Source organism: Mustela putorius, unplaced genomic scaffold, assembly GCF_011764305.1.
Source record: "Mustela putorius furo isolate JIRA1106 unplaced genomic scaffold, ASM1176430v1.1 tig00000585_pilon_pilon_pilon, whole genome shotgun sequence".
Taxonomy (NCBI): Eukaryota; Metazoa; Chordata; class Mammalia; order Carnivora; family Mustelidae; genus Mustela; species Mustela putorius.
In genome coordinates, this window is record NW_025421424.1 from 16150776 (window position 1) to 16171700 (window position 20925).

The window sequence follows — 20925 nt, forward strand, 5'->3', positions numbered from 1 at the left end:
ATATCTTTAATAATTATCTATGATAAATGCAAATCAATCATTCATTGTGTTTCATTTGAGCACCATCTGTTAAAACATTTTAAAAAATTTGACATTTTGGCATCTGCTATTTTTATCAAATATGAATTACTCTACATAATTCAAAATACTGAATTATTTATAATCATTTATTGTGAATTAATGGCTTATATTACCTACCCACATATTTGGTTTATAAACCATTGGTTTATCCACTTTTTTCTCAAGTCAACCTTCTAAGTCCTAATTTATCTGTTTTGTATATAGGTCCCTGCTGTTTCTTAGGTTTTCTACCCTAATTATCCATACATCTTGTTCCTGTTCTCCCAGGAATGTCCTCATAGCTAAATATGAAACTTCGTTGCTTTCCTGCTTAAAATGCTTGAATGAGTACCTAACACCAACAGAACAAATTCCCACTGCTTAGTGTGCCCCTAGAGCTTTTGTTATTTGACAATCTCTTTTTAACCTCTGTATCTCTCTTTAAAAAAAAAAAAAATAAATAAATAAATAACACATCTATTCAATACATATAAAAGTCAGCCCTTTGAAAAGCATAATTCAGTGATTTTAGTATATTCTGAGTGTGCATTGAATTCCAGAATACTTTATCCCTCCCAAAAGAAACCCCTGACTTGTTAGCAATCACCTTCAATGTCTTCTCCACTCTCCCCAGACCCTGGCAACCACTAGTCTATTTTCTGGTCCTATGGATTTACATAATCTGCACTTTTAAAGTTAATAGAATCAGAAAATATATTGCCTTTTACGTCTGGTTTCTTTCATTTAGAATGATCATCCATATTGTAGCATGTATTAGTACTTCATTCCTTTATATGACTGAATGATATTCTATGATATTGATAAACCCTTTTTTGTTTAAACATTCATCAGCTGTTGAACACTGGGATTGCTTCCACATCTTGACTATTACAAATAATGTTGCTATGAGCATCAATTGGACAAGCCTTCGTGTAAACCCATGTTTTCAATTTTCTTCAGTATGTACCTAGATTTACAACTGCCCCTTTACTTTTTGAGGAATAAACTTTGAGACAGTAACTGCACCATTTCACATTATCAGTAGTAATGCGCAAGGGTTCCAGCTGCTCCATGTCTTTGTCAACACTTGTTCTTTTCTGTTGTTTGTTTCTCTAAATTATATCAATTTTAGGGGATGGGACACCAGTATTATGTCTAACTCAGCCTTGAGCCAACAACACAAGTGTGTGAGGGCAAATTCTTGGAAATGTCTTCAGTCACCACACTCTTTTCTACTGAATACTATGGAAAAAATGTCCTACAAGGAACAACAACAATATAGGTACTTAATAAATAAGTATTAAAGCCTTTAGTAATTTATATAGCCTCTATCTGACCCCCACCACAACATAGAAAGATAGGTATCATTAATCTAATTTTATAAATGAAGAAATTGAGGTTAAGAATGGTTAGGAAATTTATTATAGGTTAGAGTCTAGTTCTGCATAGAGAAGTATTAAATACAATGTTATATAGATACGTTAACCTGAAAATAACGAGTATTTTAGAATTGACACAACATAGATATTGACACTGAGAATAGACCTGTATGTGCAGGTTGAAAATCAGACTTCCCAATATTCACCTAGATAAAATAATTGCCATAGAAATCACAAAATGGCAAATCTAACAAAAAGACCTATTAGATTAGCAGAATTAAATGTATATAATTATATATTTACACATGTATAAACATATCTACATATGTATAGTAGTATGTATATGTCTATAGACATATGCATATATCTATATATAAATATGTATGAACATATGCAAAATAAATATGGAATTGGGTGTGTGGCAAAATTATATTTTTTGTTATGAATTGTCTTCATTTTCTTCTTTGTGTATTGTGCACATTTACAATAAAATGCATTGTTTTATAAATGAAAGAAAAAACAATAAACATAAACAATTTCTGGCCAAATTTAGGCAAGTAATAGAAGTAGAGTTTTATAAACAAAGCAACTGTTTCGTTGATGGAATATTGCTTAACATTTCATAGGGAAAATAAAACTCATTTAAATTATACACACATATTATCTTCTAAGAAATTTCCATTTTAAGACAGGGAATCTAAAATTCCTGAATAAAAAATAGAATACCCAGAGTCACACAGTTAGACAAAAACCTCAAGGTGTCAATTTTCCACTTACTCAGCTCAAAATGTAAACATTTTATTAGATCATATTAATATAAAAATTGGTAACAAATAATAAATTTTACCATAAATATTTAATAAATGTTAGTGTACCCTCAGTATGCAGGTTTTCCTGTATATTGTCAACTAAGGAATATAACATGCACTTAACAATAATTTTTTAAGATGTGTAGGGTCATAAATGAGAAAATTTGGGTTAAAGAAAATTTTTACCAGAGAGAGATTATAGGTGAAAGATTTTTTTAAGATTTTATTTATTTATTTGAAGAGAGAGAGTGAGAAAGAGCATGGGGCATAGGGAGAAGCAGATTCCCCCTTGAGCAGGGAGCCAGACGCCAGTCTCAATTCCAGGACCCTGAGATCATGACCTGAGCCAAGGAAGCCACTTAACTGACTAAGCCACCCAGATGCCCATGGATGAGTGAATTTTAAAGCTATGATGTCTATGATGTCTTGTTTTAGAGTCAAAAGATCTGAGGCTTCATGAACGTAGAATTAATACATGATTTTTAAAGTAAACTCACATAAATAATCACTAGCTATTGTCCATCATTTATATTGAGAAGTCACTTGTCAATCTTTGAAACCAGTGTGCCTCATACATGCTTGTAAGGTTTTTCCCTTTGCTTTGGTTTTAAGACTTTCTGTTTACATGAATGGACTGCTTTTATTTTTTCTACTTGAAGCACATATAGTTTCTTGAATTTGTGATTGGACATGATTTGTTTGGAAAATATCTCGGCCATTATGACTTCAAATATCCGTTCTTCTCTACTTAATCTTTCTCTTTTGTTCTTGGACTCCAATTATGAAATTTTTTATTATTTTTTTTAGCATGTTCCTAATATATTTACTCTTATAAATTTCCATCATTTTATCTCTTTACTTCAGTAAATTCAGGTAAATTTTCTTCTAACCTATATTACAGTTCAATGCTTTTTCTTTCTGTATCTCTCATCTGCTGTTGAATGCTTTATTTAATTCTTAATTTTGTTTACTTTATTTCTTAAGTATTTCTATGTAGTTATTTTTCATCTTCTAGCTATTGCCAAGTTTTCATTTTATAAAGGAAATGTTATATTATTAAAAGTTATTAAAAGTCATTATCTTATTATTCTAATATCTGAATCACTTCAGGTCTATTTATTTGTCTCTTCTTTTTTCTAATGCTATTTGGTCAGTCTTTTGCTTTCTTATATGCCTCCTCACTATTTTTCCTTAGTTGGATAGTGGGCATTATAGTTGAAATAGCGTAGAGAAAATTTGATTCTCTAGATGATGTTACTTCCTCCAAAATTATTTGCCTTTTTTTCCTGTAAAACAAATAGGCAAAGATTGGATCACATTGATCCAATCAGGGAATAAACAGTTAAAATATGTCTTCCTTATTTCTAGGATGTTGCCTTCAGGGTCCTATTCAAAGTCCTGGTGTTTTTTTTTTTATCAGGGCTTCTCTCCTTGTCAAGCCCCAAATTCCAACTTTTGTCCACTTGGCCAACTAGGACTGTTTAAGTTCTTAACTTCCCAGCTTTTCAGCTGCACTATGAAACAGCAAATTCCACAGATGAAAAATGGCGTCAAACATCAGTTTCAGTACCTTTGTTCTTTTCTTAGAGTCTTGGATCCACAGTTTCTTGTTGCCTTGGTAGTTTGAGAATACTTTTAAATGGATTTTGAAAAATATTTTTTTCTGATTTTCTGGTTGTTCTCAGTGGATGCTTTGGTTGAGAGAAATCACTGTGCTCTCGCTAGAGGCCATTTTGTTGTTGTTGTTGTATTTGAATATACAGAAGAGGTACACCTTCATCAACTTACATATTGGGACTTCACTTAAGTATGTAACCTTTCTGAAGTAATTTGAGTTTATTATCCTTGAAAGAGCAAAATCATTAAATTAAATATGTTGGGCACTTAAATGGAGCTTTGTGAAACAGCTATGCAAGAGCTAATCTAAGGTGTAAGAAGAAAACAGGAGCACACCTTTAGAAAGCTGTACACTGCAATGCCTAAATTATGGCTTAAGGTTTCTTTTTACTAAAAAATGCCTTTTATACGATCATATACAAGGCATTTTCATAGTAAGGGCATGGACGGTAACACACTTCCTAGTGTGGAGTAAAACCTGGGGCAGGCTGTCAGCACATAAAAATGAACCAGACAGGGAGAACAAAAGGTTTCAAGCCAGAGTAAGCAACATCATCTATGATGGTGAAAACTCTAGTTGACCAGGGATCCATCTGATGAGCGGAGAAGAGAAGCTGGATATTCCAGACAACAGTTCAAATTAAGTCAAGTGGGCCGCAGAGAAAAAGGAAAGAGACATTCTTCTGGGACACATATCAGCTATTATAAACAGGGCTGAGGAAAACTAGGTCAAATGCTGGGAATTTGGTTAGGATTGAGAATTTAGACAGAGAATATCAGTAGTTCTAATAAGCGGTTTTAAGTTAGGAGAGAAAGAGTAAAAAAAAAAAAAAATTGAATCTGAACATTGACAAGCAGTATTTTAAAAATTAAAACAAAACATAATTAAAGCCTTAGGGAGGTAGTAGCTTCCCCTGGCCTGAAGCAGAGTAAAGTGGGAAATGTGCAAGCATTAGGTAACCATATTGAGAAAAAGAAGTTACTGTTTGGCAGAGAAATGGTGGGAGAAGCTAAGAATCCAATATCTAGATTCCAGGATGAAAAGAACTGCTCTATTGTGGATTGTTATGGTAGTCCTTAGCTTCTTTGTCTATGTCTTAACTATTGTCTATGTCTATGTCCTGTTCAAATCACTCTCCTAATAAAATGCTTTCATCACTGTAACTAAAACCAGCTCCCATATCATACCAATGCTCTGGTCCATTTCCACTTTCCTTCATCTTCCACAGTCTGCCTGATCAGAAGAAAGTGACTATTTTATCCATTTGTGCTTTTCCAACATTTCCTTTCACAGCACTGCTCAAGAGCTGCAATGCTCAAGGGTTGTTTATTGATAAGCAATTAAATAATTACATATCAATTCACTGTGAGCAGGCCAAATCAGGTCTCTAACCTAAGTAGGGACAAGAACAATAGGACGGATCATTCTTTTCCTATTTATTTTCCTATTTTCCTATTAGAAAATAATTAAATGTGGCAATAAATTATGAACTTCTAGTGAAGAGAGTTACTGTTGTATGTATATACTCTTGTCCAAGGAATGATCCTCTTCTACTGAGGAAAATTCTTCTTTGCCTCACCTAGTAATCCAGACCATGCAAATGAACACTGGCAATCAACCAGCAACAGATGTTACAGCCAGATGGCTGATAAATTGGAAGTTGTTAACTTGTACTCAGGTGGTTATATTTCTTTAAAAGTGTTGTAAAGTCAGTCCCTCCCCCCCTTTTTTTTTTTTTTTTTTTTTTTTTTTTTTTTGTTTTACTCAGTAATGAGCAGGCAGTTAAATGGTTTTTACTATTATGAAGGTATTTAATGAAATAAAGAGCTAAATGATTGGATTTCTGATGTCTTAAAATTGAAACAACTTAGTGCAAATCTTCAAATCTTAAGCCCTGTCATGACCTTGCAAAACCAAATTCATTAATACACAGTGGATATTGATTACTGAGTAATCTCAGTAATTTTGTTGAGCACCTCAACAAAATATTTTTATTTGATGTGTTCTCTAGTATAGGAAGCAGGAAAAAAATTAAATTTTAAATGGACAGGTAAATTTCGGAGGAAAAGTTTCAAGATTATTACTTTAAAAAAAGAGGTTATAGTGATATTAAGAATGGATTCTGTAATATAAACTCTTAGAGGTTATTTTCCCAGTGTGACTTTTGCTTTCCCTACATGTCTTTTCCATAAGAAATATACAAGTAATACTTCAAGAGCACTCTGAAGCACTTTTTCAACAAACATAACATTATCAGTAGAAAAAAAAAATAGTTCACAGAGGTATAACAATTGGAGATGGTCTCTCATTTTGAAGAAACAGCAGGTACAGATATTGTACAGCTAGGTACAGATATTGACTTTTTGTACCTCTTTTTTTTAAAATAACTATCACTCCAACATTGGTAAGATCATCCATATTTTGAACATATGCTATAATTCCTCAAAAAAATCACCTTTGAATATATTCTGTCAGTATATCAATCTATAAAATGGTGTATTTGGTTTTCAAAGATACCATCTTGTTACCATTTCAAAATAATATAAATTTAAGTAAATACTTTCCAAAGGATCGCAGCTTATTTTGTTTTTAATTACATTATTTGGCCCAGAGTCTCGTTTTTTTTTTTTTTTTTCCTGCAAAATGTAAGTCCTAGTACAACAGGATGGTGTAAGAGCAGTGGCTTTCAAATTGAGACTCCAGATAAGATTCTACAATTCCCAGCCAGGTATTATTATGCTCATTATATGAATAGGGAAAAAGGACTTTACCATCCTTTCCTGAAAAAAAAAAAAAAAAAAAAAAAAAGAAGAAGAAGAAGAAGAAAAAAAAAAACTGGGAATGGGATAGATGGCAATAAGATGGTCTTTCAGTTTGGTGGTATTTCAGATCTGGCTTTCTCTCCACTGATCCAAATCATCTATTCTTGCCAAGATCACAAACGAGATCTTTCTACTAAATCAAACTGATCTATGTAGTCCTTATCTTACATGATCGTGTGTTTTTCTCACTCTCAATTCCTTATTAGTTAAAAAAAAAAAAATGATCTCTTGGTAAAGTTTTTCTTTTATCTCACACTTGGTTTTCCTCCCTCCCTCTTTGTTTCTTCTCTGGCAGTTTGCTTTGTGGTCAAGATGGACCTCACTGAGAAGAGAAAATTGGAACAAAGCCATAAACAAGGCAAGTATGCTAGCTAAGCAGCTATCTATAGGGAGAAGATTCCAAAAAGAAGAAACAATTAGAGCAAAGTCTCTAAGATGGAAGCAGATCTATTTTTTTTTTTTTTTGAGAAATAGTAAATATATGTGTTGCTGATGCTAACTCAAAGAGGGGAAGAATTGTAGAAGATGAAGGCAGAGAGTTCCTAGGATTACTGTATTATGTTAGGCTTCATTTACTATATGAGGTCTTTGATTTTGAAATAATAATGAGTCACCGAAGATTTTTATCAGAAGAATTGCATGACTGACTTACTTTTTTCAAAGGTTCACTATGAAAAAATTACAAGAAAATAAAGGTTCACTTTGGCTTTTTTTTTTTTAAGAAAGTTTTAAAGAGGCAGAGTGAAAGCAAGGGTGTGAAGCAATTGCAACAATGCAGATGAGAAATAAAGTGGGTTTTTTTTGTTGTTTGTTTTGTTTTGTTTTGTTTTGTTTTTTACCACAAATGTAGCAGTGGAGAGGGTGAGAAATATTCTAGGATGCTAGAAACATTTTTAAGGTAGAACTGATAGGATTTCTTGATGGCCTATGAGGTATGAGAGCTAGAATGGATTTAAGAATGGCTTCAGTATTTTATTCTGAGTCACTGAGACATTTCACGGACATCAACTTAGATGAGGGAACACTGTAAATGAAACAGATTGAAGTGATAGCGGGAAGAGGACAGAGCAGGAATCACTTTTTGAATATTGTGAATTAAAAATAGCTGTTAAACATCCACATAGAGATACGGAGGAAGTAGATGAATATGTGTCTGGTATTCAAAAAGGCATTTGAACAGGAAACATTAATTGGTAATATCAATTGGTAAATTGGTGTCATCTACAGAGCATGGAGATGATACTTCAGTTCATGAGCCCAGATGGACTAATCAAGAATATGAATATAAATTAGGAAAAGGACAGAGAACAGAGCTTTGAGCAGCACTAACATTAGGAGGTGGAAAGAGAAGAAACCAATAAAGGAAATGAGAAAGAGTGAGATAAATGAGACAGGAGAAAACCTAAAGAATATGGGTCCCTGAAAGCCCAATGAAGAAATATTATTGAAACAAGAATTAGTCAGCTACGTTAAATGTTACTAATTGGCCAAACAAAATGAAGAGTGAGACTTGACCACTGAATTTACAACTTGGAAATCACTAATTACATTGGTAGTGCTAAAGCAATATGCATTCAGTAGAAACCACAATTCAAAGTTTCAAGTTTGATCTTTTCCCAAGATAGTAATATGCAGTAAGATACTCTCTGATGGGTAGTAGCACAATCATGAGGATAAACAACTAATACACTCACAACCATTCAGTACCCATGCAACCATTCTATTTTTTATGTTCAGTACAATACTCAAAAAATTACATGAGATATTCAACACTGTACTACAAAACAGGTTTTGTGTTAGATGATTTTTGCCCAATTGTTGATTAATATAAGTGTTCCAAACACCTTTAAGGTAGGCTAGTCTAGGCTATGATGTTTGGTAGGTTAAGTGTATTAAATGCATTTTCAACTTACAGATATTCTCAGTGTAGGACGGGTTTATCATGGTGTAACCCCATCATAAATCAAGAAAGATTTGTATATTATTTGCAATATGAGCGAGATAACATGTATAAAATAACCTTGTCATTAGTTCCCAAGCCCCTCTGACCCCCATTATACTATCCTGGCCTATCCCTTCATCATTTGATATATCCTAGCAGTTCCTAAACCTTGTGGTTAATACCTCCTTATTATTATGCAAATAAAATAATTTCTTTCAAATTCCCAATCCATCTTGTTGTTGTTGTTGTTTTTCCAGGACTTCTCTAACCCTATGAATATAGTCCCTCATTATATTTTCCAATTTCACCTTTCACCCATTCAATCTCCAAATCACCTTTGAGTAAATAATTTTATAGCAATACAAATCTGATTATGGCACTATCTTGTTTAAAACACTTTAATGACTATTTATCATCTATAAGATAGGTATAAGATTTTATCTTTCTCTAAGGAAAATCTAATTATGTTACTCCTTGCTTGAAAGCCTACATGACTATTCATCTTCTTGATAAACTCTAATCCCTTTAATTTAGCATGATAGTCCTTTTAAAATTTGGCCTTAATCTTATAAGTAACCTGAGGGCAGATATTTTTCTGTTTTGTTCAGATGGTACCTTGAAAACATCAATGTCTAGTTTAATTAATTTAAAAATGGGTAACTGGATGTCTGGATGAATGAATTCTAGCTCCTTGCTCTTTGCAATGACTAACACAGTCAACACACAATTATGGCTGACATTATGAAATTGTGTTCTTCTTTCTTAGGATTGTGGACTCCTTCTTAGGATTATGTTCTTCAGACTTCTTTTTGAATGCAGAAAGAGCTAATTTTTTTTTTTTCTTTATCAGTTTCCCACCCCCCCTAGTAACTCTCCCAACACTGTTCACTTTTACTGTTTGCATGTCTAAATTTGTTAACAAATCATTATTTAGGCAAGACATGGAAATGAGTTGTAGTGTCTTTGCCTCCTATACCCTTGGCTATGAGTAAGAATATGTGCTGCTTATGTACTTTAACACATTTAAGACAAGGTCAGGTTTATTGCCTCTAAACCTTTGAAATCATGTCATGAGTTAAGTAATCTGTGCAATAAAAATCAGAACTGAGATTCACCTCGGTTTCATACTCTATTAAACCGTTTATAGTAGCACAAAACTCTATCATCATTATATTTTTTTCCATCAACTCTATGTTTTACTGGGTACAAAGTGTTATATGGTATGATATTTCAAATGAATGTCATTATTAAGGAAAGGACAATTATGAAGAAAGAAGCAGGTGTTGCCGTCACACTTAATGCCTAAGGAATTATAGGTGTGCTGGCAAGGAAGGGGCCCGGGGCTCAAATACTGTGTGTACCTGACAATAGCTTTCTGCTCTGCCAATGAATCAGTCGGTTGAAGTACACACACTGGTTTAACTAACACCTAAGGTAAAAATAGTGGATTTGAAAAGAGGCTATCATTCTTAATAAATACATACTAGCACTTTCCAAAATATGTGTGTGGATTTTTTTTTCATTGTCATACAGCAGTTTGAAAACAATGACCAATATTTTTCTTCCCCCAATGATACAATGCTTTGTTAAGGAACAATGACAAAACTGCTCAATAAACCTCAAATTTCAGGTCCCTGAGAATTGACAGGTAAAGTTACCACATTATATGAAGAAATGTTGTAAATGGTACTTTATAATAAGTATTCTCAGTAGCCAATTGTGAAAATCAATTCCACAAAAGAAATGCAAAACCTTTCTTGTGTAACGTAAGACTTAATCACTTGTGGTTTATCTGACATAGAGGTATGACTTACAACCACAGCAAATAGCTTCATTTAATTTTCAGAGCAGTGGTGGTTCAGCTGGCTACTGGGGTGGAATCTCAGCAGGCAATTAATTGCCAGCCCATGGAATTAAAAAGCTTTGTGCTCTCACAGATTTGAAATCTAGTAAAATAAAGGCAGTTTTGGAGGTACAAAAGAGTTTATTGAATAAAACTTGTTTATGAAGATGCATGCCTGCAGAGACAAATACATGCAAATAAAATATATTTTTCACTTAAAGGAAATGAGCCACCTGGAGTAAAAGATTTTTTAAAAACTGCCAATTATATAAAGTGTTTGCCTAAACAGTGGATACAGCTTCCATAATTTAAACTTCTTTGCTTTGGCTTTGAACTTTGGCATATTTTCAGACTTTTCATCTTTCAAGAATAGAAAGGGAAAGAAGAAAAGATTGTGTTGGACATATAACTGGGTGAATGAATGTCAACAAATAAAATAGTATTCTGAAATTTCCAGTTTTGTAAGGATTCAAATTTGTGATAGAAAATATTCATGCATCTAAACTGTAACCTTTTTTTAACTAAAAGAAAAATTCCATTCTTTTAATAATAGATCTGTATTACAAAAAGGATATATTCAGTCATTATTATTACACTTTGGGTTTTGTCAATAAAATTTTTGTGGGAACATGTTTTTTTTTTCTTATTACCTAGGTATGTAACTTCTGACTCAAATCCACCAAAACTGGGAATGTATAATATATAGTAGGTTTTTATAGTATACATTTGTTTTTAAATGTCTTTTTACTAGACGACTGGTTACACATGCATTATTGTCTGATTTTCTTAATATTGCCATCATAAATTAATATAACACATACTGATAAATATTTATTAAATGGATGGATGGACAAATGAATGGATAAAAGAGAAACAAACTCTTCAGTAAAAGAGTAGATATTCTGAGAAGAGATAGCATATTTCCAAAATTGTACCCAAATGCCTGGTGTTCCCCAACATCCCCATCTTTCATAGTGGCCATTCATCGGAAGCACTTTTTCCTGAAGTGTTAATTCATCACTTTAAATTACAGTGAATCGCACTTTGGAAAGTTGTGGTCATAACTGTTATTTTCAGTCCCACTTTAGGTCTTGAGTTTTATTCTACAGTTATTTTCTATACAATCAATGCCTTTTCTTTAGCCCTTCATAAGCACTTCACCAGCATTTCTCCAGAGATCACAAGCATATCAACGTATATTTAGCTTTGGGGTGCCTGGGTGGCTCATTCAGTTAAGTGTCTGCCTTCACTTCAGTCATGATCTCTGGGTCCTGGGATCAAGCCCTGCATCGGGCTCTCTGATCAGCGGGAGTCTGCTTGTGCTTCTCCCTCTGCCTGCTACTCTGCCTACCTGTGCTCTCTCTTTCAATAAATAAATAAAATATTTAAATAAATAAATAAATACACACACATATGTATATGTATATGTATATGTATATGTATATGTATGTGTGTGTGTATATATTTAGCTTATTTTATAATATTACTAACAAATTGTCCCATTTAAATGAGAAGTGTGTGAAAATGCCTGATACAAGGTTTACATGGGATTTTCTCATTTTAACATTAAGTTGATGGAGGAATGACATTCTCAGGGTACACAGTTTAATCTTATCTTAATCTGGCCATACTCAATCTCCTGTTCCTAAGACCCTTCAGCTAGAATGACAAATTCTGTTGGCTCTCTTTCCTTATATTTGCTGCATCTCTATGATGACTTTTGACCTCTGGATATCCTCCTCTGAATCACTGACATGATATCTCACCCAAATAGCTCAGATAAATTTCTACCTTGAAATAAAAATGATTACTCTTCTGAATAATACTACCAATTTAGGTATGTTTAATGATTAGTTCATATAAATTTGCATTTGTATTAACTTGTTAAGTATGTCATTATGTTACATAAAATAATGTATGTTACATAATATTACATGTGTTATATATTGCATTATGCAATTACATTACACAACAGTTTTATTCTAATAATTTTTAATAAAATTAGTTATATAGACTTTTATGACATAAAGCTTTAGCATGTATGAGGTTATTTTTGTAATTTTTTTTGAGAATTGAAGGCACATGTAATCACCATCCAAAGCACTGAATCTCAAACTGGTTCTATAATTTTCTGATTTATCATGTAAGTGATAGGTTTAAGGTTTTAACTTATTGTTTATAAAGATTTATCTCATTTATTTTCAACCCCCACACCACAATATTTTTGATAGTGAAATAAATGGCAGGAGAAAAACCTGGATTCAAGTGAAATGTTATTATTAGGTGAAAAAGTGTTAAGATTTTTTTCCCCCTAGAAAACATTACTACTTTTAGATATATTAGGTATGGTAGGCTAATTGAAAATTACAGTGAAAATGAAAAATTCTCTCAAAGGGCAAACTTGAACTGGCAGAAGAAAGAATAAGCAAACTTGAAGAGAGATTACCAAAACATAGGCAATGGAGGAATGCAAGGGAAAAAAAAAAAAAAAAAGAATCCAGGAAAATGAAAGGAACCTCAAACACATTTAGGACATCATTGAAAGTACCAAAGTATGCTTAATGGGAGTACCAGAAGGAAAGAAGAAAGACAAAAGAGCCACAAAAATTACAAGAAACCTTACAAGAAACACTAAAAAAAGTTATCAAGCATCACTAGACAGTAATTCTAATTGATGTAAAGATTGCCGTAAAAGTAATTACACAGTAACTAAAAAAGACAGTGTAACTACATATTTCTTCTCTTTTGTTACATTTATTGATTTTTAAAAATAATATAATAAGAACTATCTATAGAATTGAACTGTTGGTCCTATATCATATAGAGACATATGACCTTTGACAATAACAGTACAAATATACTTCACTATAGTGGAGTAAGGAAGGACATCATATATTAACTCTACTCCACAGGAAAAAATGAAGGGTCCCCAAAAATAGGAAATAATAAGGTAAATTTTTTTTTAAATGTTAAATATATTTTTTCTTAGTTCCTTCAAAAGACTTAAAACTATATAAAGCAAAGATTATAACACTACATTGTTGGATTAGTAAAATATATATGGATGTAATATATTTGACAATAATAGCACAAAGGAAGGAGAGTTAAGGAAACCATTGTGAAGAAAATTACATCTCACTGCAATTGTATAAATCTGAAGTATATTGTGATACATTTAGATGTATGCTATAATCCATATATCAACCACTAAGAAATAATTCCAAAAGCATATAGCTAAAAAGAAGACAATATATACTTGGCTAATATGGGTTCAGGTGCTACATCATCCAAGTTCAACAACTTGGACTAACATGACCTGTTATCCCATCAAAATTTCTTTTTTAATTTTACTTTATATAAAATTAGAGATGATGAATAGCTAAGTAGTTGAGGACACTATTTTTCTGCTTCCTTTTTCTATTAAGTGTGGCCATATGACTAGTTTTTATCAGTGAACCATACACAGAAAGCACTAGTCTCTTAAGAAGACATAATTCCTCCATGCTCTCTTACCTTCTGCTGGCTAAATACATATTTTCAATAAGCTTTATGGGTTGGTAGACTCACCAAATGGGAAATATCATGAAGTCCTAAATCCCTACCTAGAGAACTTTCCACTATCCTGTAACACCTATCCTTAACCCATATGTAAGTGACAAATATAGTTCTACTATATTGGAGCTATTCATATCTTTGTGCTTTTTTTTTTTAATTAAATTTAATTTAATTTCTTTTCAGTGTTCCAGAATTCATTGTTTATGTACCACACCCAGTGCTCATGCAATATGTGCTCTCCATAATACCCACCACCAGGCTCACCCAATCCCCATCCCCCTCCCCTCTAAAACCCTCAGTTTGTTTCTCAGAGTCCACAGTCTCTCTAGTTTGTCTCCCCCTCCAATTTCCCCCAACTCACTTCTCCTCTCCATCTCCCAATGTCCTCTGTGTTATTCCTTACGCTCCACAAGTGACATCAGATATTAACTGATGAAGGGTACCAAAAATAGTAAATATGAAACCATATGATAATTGACTCTCTCTGCTTGACTTATTTCAGTCAGCATAATCTCTTCCAGTCCCGTCCATGTTGATACAAAAGTTGGATATTCATCCTTTTAGATGGAAGCATAATACTCCATTGTATATATGGACCATAGTATTTATCCATTCGTCCATTGAAGGGCATCTTGGTTCTTTCCACAATTTGGCAACTGTGGCCATTGCTGCTATGAACATTGGGGTACAGATGGCCCTTCTTTTCACTACATCTGCACCTTTGGGGTAAATATCCAGTAGTGCAATTGCAGGGTCATGGGGAAGCTCTATTTTTAATTTCTTAAGGAATCTCCACACTGTTTTCCAAAGTGGCTGTACCAACTTGCATTCTCAGTGTAAGAGGGTTCCCGTTTCTCCACATCCTCTCCAGCACATGTTGCTGTCTTGTTAATTTTGGCCATTCTAATTGGTGTAAAGTGGTATCTCAATGTGGTTCTGAGTTGAATGTGCCTGATGGCTAATGATGATGAACATTTTTTCATGTGTCTATTAGGCATTCATATGTCTTCTTTTGAGAAGTGTCTGTTCATGACTTCTGACCATTTTTTGATGTGATTATCTGTTTTGCATGTGTTGAGTTTGAGGAGTTCTTTATAGATCTTGGATATCAGCTCTTTGTCTATAGTGTCATTTGTGAATATCTTTTCCCATTCTGTGTGTTGCCCCTTTGTTTTGTTGACTGTTTCTTTTGCTGCACAGAAGCTTGTTTATTTTTTACAGCAGCTGAGCAGGACTAATTGACACAGTTCCTGACTATAGTCGCAACAGGTCCTATTCAATGGTAAAGAGGTTCCCTTCCAAAAGAAAATCAGAATTTAATTTTACAAGGAAAAGGAATGCTGGCTGTGGGGGTGTCCACATTCTGGATATTTAAATATTGTGCTAAGTGATTTATATGTATGTTACAGATAATTACAAGTAATTTTATTGAAATTACTTGCATTCATCATTATATTCCAATTCTATAAGGTATGATTATTATCATATCATTTGTTGAGAAGAGAGAGAAGCTAAAAACAGCTAAGTATATTGAATATTTGTGTTTTAAACAAAATCTTTTTAGCTCTAAAAACAATTTTAACCACTCCTTCACCCACTATAAACTAAATTGCTTTGGCTAATTTGTAAGATCCTGGTTTTACTATTAACTGACTCTAAAAGTAATTGTCTTTGATATTTTATTTCACTCATTCTATACAATGCCTTTCAAAAGACAATTTTAGTTGTATTAAAATGACCTAAAACTTCACCCTCATAGCAATTCACTTTTTTCAAATACATTTAATTCTTTCTTTAAAACTTACACATTTTATTAAAAACAAGCTATTAGGGCTAAAAAAAAAAAAAAAAAAAAGGAAAAACTGGGAGATAACATTTCCTTTGAATTTGCTGGCAGAATTTCATTCAACTTGAGCTATAAGAAGCTATACTTGTGCTAAGTTATATCTGAAGATAGGACCTCTGAAGCTTTTTCTTGTAGTTTGATTAATACTCTATGATCCCAGAAATGCAATGCTATGACCCGGGCCAGACCAAATCATGAGAATTGTGATGACTGCCTACCTAAGGTTAGTACCAATATGTCTGTCTTTTAAATGTAATTAGGTCATGTCACCATGGAAGAAAGAAAAATTTACAGGTCATCTGTGACCCCCTCACTTCTTCTTATGCCCCACATATAACCCCTTCTCTGCCACCCAGGAAACCCTGCTGGTTCAACTTTCAAAGTGAGATCTGCACCTGACCACTTTCCCCTCCTACACCGCTGGGACCCACACAGGATCCCCTTTCACCACTCCTTCTGCTGATGGCAGTCACCTTCTCTTTGGTCTCCTCTCCATTCCTGTCCTTCTGCTCTCTATTCTCAACTCCCCAGTCAGAGTTGTCCTTTCAAAATAGGATCCCAAACAATCCCATCTTCCCCACAAATCCCACCCACGGCTCTTGCTGATTCACTCACAATATAAATAAAAGTCCTAAAATAGCTTTATTGGCCATATATACTTAACCCAGCCTTCTCATCTCCTAGTATTCTCCTCCTCGATCCCAGCAAACCATGCTTAATCAAACACACGATGTGACCCCTTCTTGCCTTAGATCCTTCCCAGTGTCACTGCCTCTGTTTCACATGTACTCCCCCAGTTTTTCTCAGTACTTGCTCTATCAACTTCACGTCTTAGCTCCGATATCATAGGCTCACTAAGGACAACCCTACTAATTTGTGTAAAAGTCAACCTATATTCAAGGGACTGCCTCTACTGCTAAAACACCTAATGCTGCTCTGTTTTCTTTTCTTCTATAACACTTCCTACCATTATACGATTTACTTTATATAAATTATAATAAATAAAATGATTTTATATTTATATGTATATATTTAATTTTATGTATTACCATAATAAACATAATTTACATAGGTAATATATATTTACATATATAAATGTTATAAAATATAAGCTCCATAAGGACAGAAGTACTTATTTTGTTTATTTATTTATTTATTTATTTATTTATTTTGGTTTGTTTGTTTTCCAAGGAACTTAAATAACAAGTTAAGTAACATACTTATCTAACATTATTTTTTTAATCACTGAAGCTAAACAAGCCATCCTGTCCATTGTATAAAAACAGACTGCTTAATGTGTGTACACAGTAGTGTAATTTTTAAAAATAGTGTAATTATAATTTCAGAACTTCAGAATGTGAATATCAATGTTCTTTTTTTTTTTTTTTGTATTGGAAAAAAAAATCCTTTGGTAATTATTTGAAGCTTGGACAAAAATTCCATAGCTATATTCTTAGGATAATTCTGTAGAGTCTTCATGATTTACATATACAAAGGAAACTTCAACCTTTTTGAGAAGACATTTCAGCTCCTCGGACCTCATCAACTCAGAGAACATTGGCAGCAATCATAACACAGGGGTGAAGAAGCTATTCCTTGACACAATAATTATCCCACATGCCGACTTCTGCTGCTACCATTTGTTCACCTGTGTTCAAGTCCACACCCACAAGCTGACCTGATTCTGATTGTTCTCCTTGAATGTTAGCATTTCCTAAAGGTCAAAACCAGACTTCTGAGAAAGAACCTTGGGAATAAGGAGCAATGCGTCAGCAAATGCTTGAACTGCAAGTTCCGCCCTGCCCTTTACATGGGGCTTAGAGTTAATCAAGGCTTCTTTGCTGTCCTAGCACCTTGAACTACACAGCATTCATCAATAACGTTTTTAACAGCCTCAAGCCATCTCTTATTGCATCCTTTTTTAAAAAATGTATTTATTTATTTATTTATTATTATTTTTTATTTTTTATAAACATATATTTTTATTCCCAGGGGTACAGGTCTGTGAATCGCCAGGTTTACACACTTCACAGCACTCACCATAGCACATACCCTCCCCAATGTCCATAACCCCACCCCCCTTCTCTCAACCCCCTCCCCCCAGCAACCCTCAGTTTGTTTTGTGAGATTAAGAGCCACTTATGGTTTGTCTCTCTCCCCATCCCATCTTGTTTCATTTATTCTTCTCCTACCCCCTTTACCTCCCATATTGCATCACCACTTCCTCATATCAGGGAGATCATGTGATAGTTGTCTTTCTCCACTTGACTTATTTTGCTAAGCATGAAAATTTATTTATTTTATTTTAGAGAGAGAGTGAGTGAGTGAGCAGAGGGAGGGGCAGAAGGAGAATGAATCCTAAGCAGACTTCCCACTGAACATAAAGCTAGACTCCAGGCTTGATCTCAGGGCCCCAAGATCACATCTGAGCCAAAATCAAGAGTCAGACTCTTAACTGACTGAGACACTGGGGTGCCCCTTTTGTTGCATCTTTTATTCGAGTGAGTGTGTGCTTATTTGGTTGCTTTGAACAAATTTGACAGATTGTTACATTGCTCAATAAAGGTCAATTTCTCTTCTCCCAATGTAAAGAAGTCCTGCATGTCCCCGTCAAGATTTAGATCATCAAAAAAATTAAGAGCTACTCCACCACAAGCAAGAGTCAGTCTATCCATATTTTTTCCTTTAGCTCTACTCAGAGCTACTATGCCTTTTTCTGAAAGAGCATTAAAGGAAAACAGGTCAATTCCCTTTTGACTAATAACAACAAATCCTTTATCTGAATCACCACAGACTTTGATTTTCAGTTCTATTATTTTTTTAAACTTTGTTCAATGAATTTTCTTTTAGCTTTTACAAGTTTCTCTCTCTCTCTTATGCACTTTCTTTAAAAAAGCCAGAATTCACTTCCGGTTTTCTCATATTCTAATGACATATTGTGTGGGAGGATGTGTGCATCTTCTACTCCTTTTTTTTTTCATATCAGGATGTGGTGCCCCATGGTCCAAAACAAGAGCTCTGATGAGACTTGTATCAGTTTCAGAGTTTTATGTTTCATCTCCATGATTTCAACCATGGAGAGGTCAATAGGTTCATCTTATTTTTTAAATGACAAAAATGGAGTCTACTACAGCCACTGTTAAGACATCAGCAAAAACAAGCAAGCAAAGAAACAAACAAAAAACCCAAACACATCAGCAAGTTCAGCATGCACTTTAGTACAGAGAAATGTTCTGGCAACAACTATAAGTACTTCCCTGTCCATTTCTTTGCTTATTTTGATTTTTTCCCAAAACTAAAGTGTCTTTTCCTTTGCAGCTTTAAATCCTTGTTATTATTCTGGGATGAAGACCTTAGAAATGTAGAAAGCCTGTTTCAGCAACTCTCTAATGACTAGGACTTTGGAAGTGGTACCATCACCAGTTATGCCACGCTGGGCTGTTGTTACTTTGGTTTTAAGGTGACTGTCAGGTGTTGAATTTGCATTTCATGAAGAGCACCATCTTTCGTAAGCTTGTTGTCTCCAGCCCCAGAAACAAGCATCTTTATGGTGTCCTTAGGCCTCACGTTGGTCCTCAGGAGGTCCTACAGCTCCTAGGCTGCAATGATGTTGATTGCCAGTGCCCCTGGACTTGGGCCCCCTTGGTCTTGGGGTTCAGGATCTTCACATCCACCATGGCTAATCACCATAGGAAAAGTTGTTTTTTTTTTTTTTTTGTTTTTTTGTTTTTTTTTTTTTTTTAATGAAAGTAGAGCCTAGTAAAGAGTGATTTCCAATACCTATTTGATAAAGAATGGATTTGGTAATTAATTAAATAGTGTTCGCTCTCAAGTGGTATTGGAAGGCTTAATGCCATTTTTTTTTTTTTTTTTTGGTAATTGCTTTTGATTTGTTTTAAGAAGACTCTATAATAGCATTTTAATATGGCAATAACTCATTCTAACACAACAGGGAGATGTTGCCCACATATTCATCATTTTGAGTGAAGAATCAAATGATTTAATCTCAGCATTCATGGTCCTGAAAATGTTCAGTGTTTCATGGGGAAAAAAAGAAATCAACTTTACTCAAATGCTTTAAATGTATTGTAAATGAATATTAAACATTTACACATACATTGTTACATGTTCTTATAAAAACTATATAATATAGATTTTTAAAATTAATTTTTGAATACAATTGACTGAAGGGTATAGCTGAAGTCTTCATGAAACCTCTAAGATTCTAAATTCTATGTTCTTCCCACAACTCCTTCATGTACGATAAAAGGAAAGTAAAATTCCCATATAAAGTAAGTTTATCAATCTTCTATGGTATAAAAAAACTATAAAGTAAAATTTTGGAATATTATAGTAAAAATATTATAGTATTAAATATTTTAAGTATATAAAAAAGATGAATATTCACAGAATAAGAAACCTCAAATACTACTTTAGAAACCAAGTCAGTTAAAATGTTCAAGTTATATTCTCATTTCTTTTTGCAATATCTAACCTCACCAGGATATCCTCCACAACAGAGTAGGCTTTGAAGTTCACAAAATTTGATTCAACATTGGCATATCGACCGGACTTCAAAGGGATTCACATTGCTGAAGAATTTCACTGAGTTCAAGAAAGAAAGGAAAATCTCAACTTCCTGTGAAATCTAACTTCAGAGTACCTGGTACCTTCAACAAAATTAGATACATCTGGGTATCAAAAACAGGGATTTGATACTGTACAGTACAGTTCAATTCATACAGAAGATCTCTTTTTAATTTCCTGTTTGGTGAATATTTATTGTGATGTGGCCATAAGAAAACTAAAAGTTTCAAGTTTAGTATTTCAGAGATAAAGCTTTGGTGAACCACATATTTAATTCTAAGTAAGAAACAACATTGACATAAACTTATTCTCCCCTATCCATTTGTACATGCAGCACTGGTCAACCAATCTCATTTTTACCTTTCCTATAAAGGCTTGTCTTACCCTTTTCTTCTTCTCTTTTTTTTTTTGGCCAGGGACTCCCCAAACCCCCAACTACCACAATCCTTCCCTCCCCCCACCCA

General features: G+C 33.7%; 1 pseudogene; it reads right to left on the minus strand.

The window, feature by feature from the left end:
- Window positions 1-17376: 17376 nt before the first annotated feature.
- On the minus strand, window positions 17377-19551 carry LOC101693027 (annotated as a pseudogene).
- Window positions 19552-20925: the final 1374 nt, after the last annotated feature.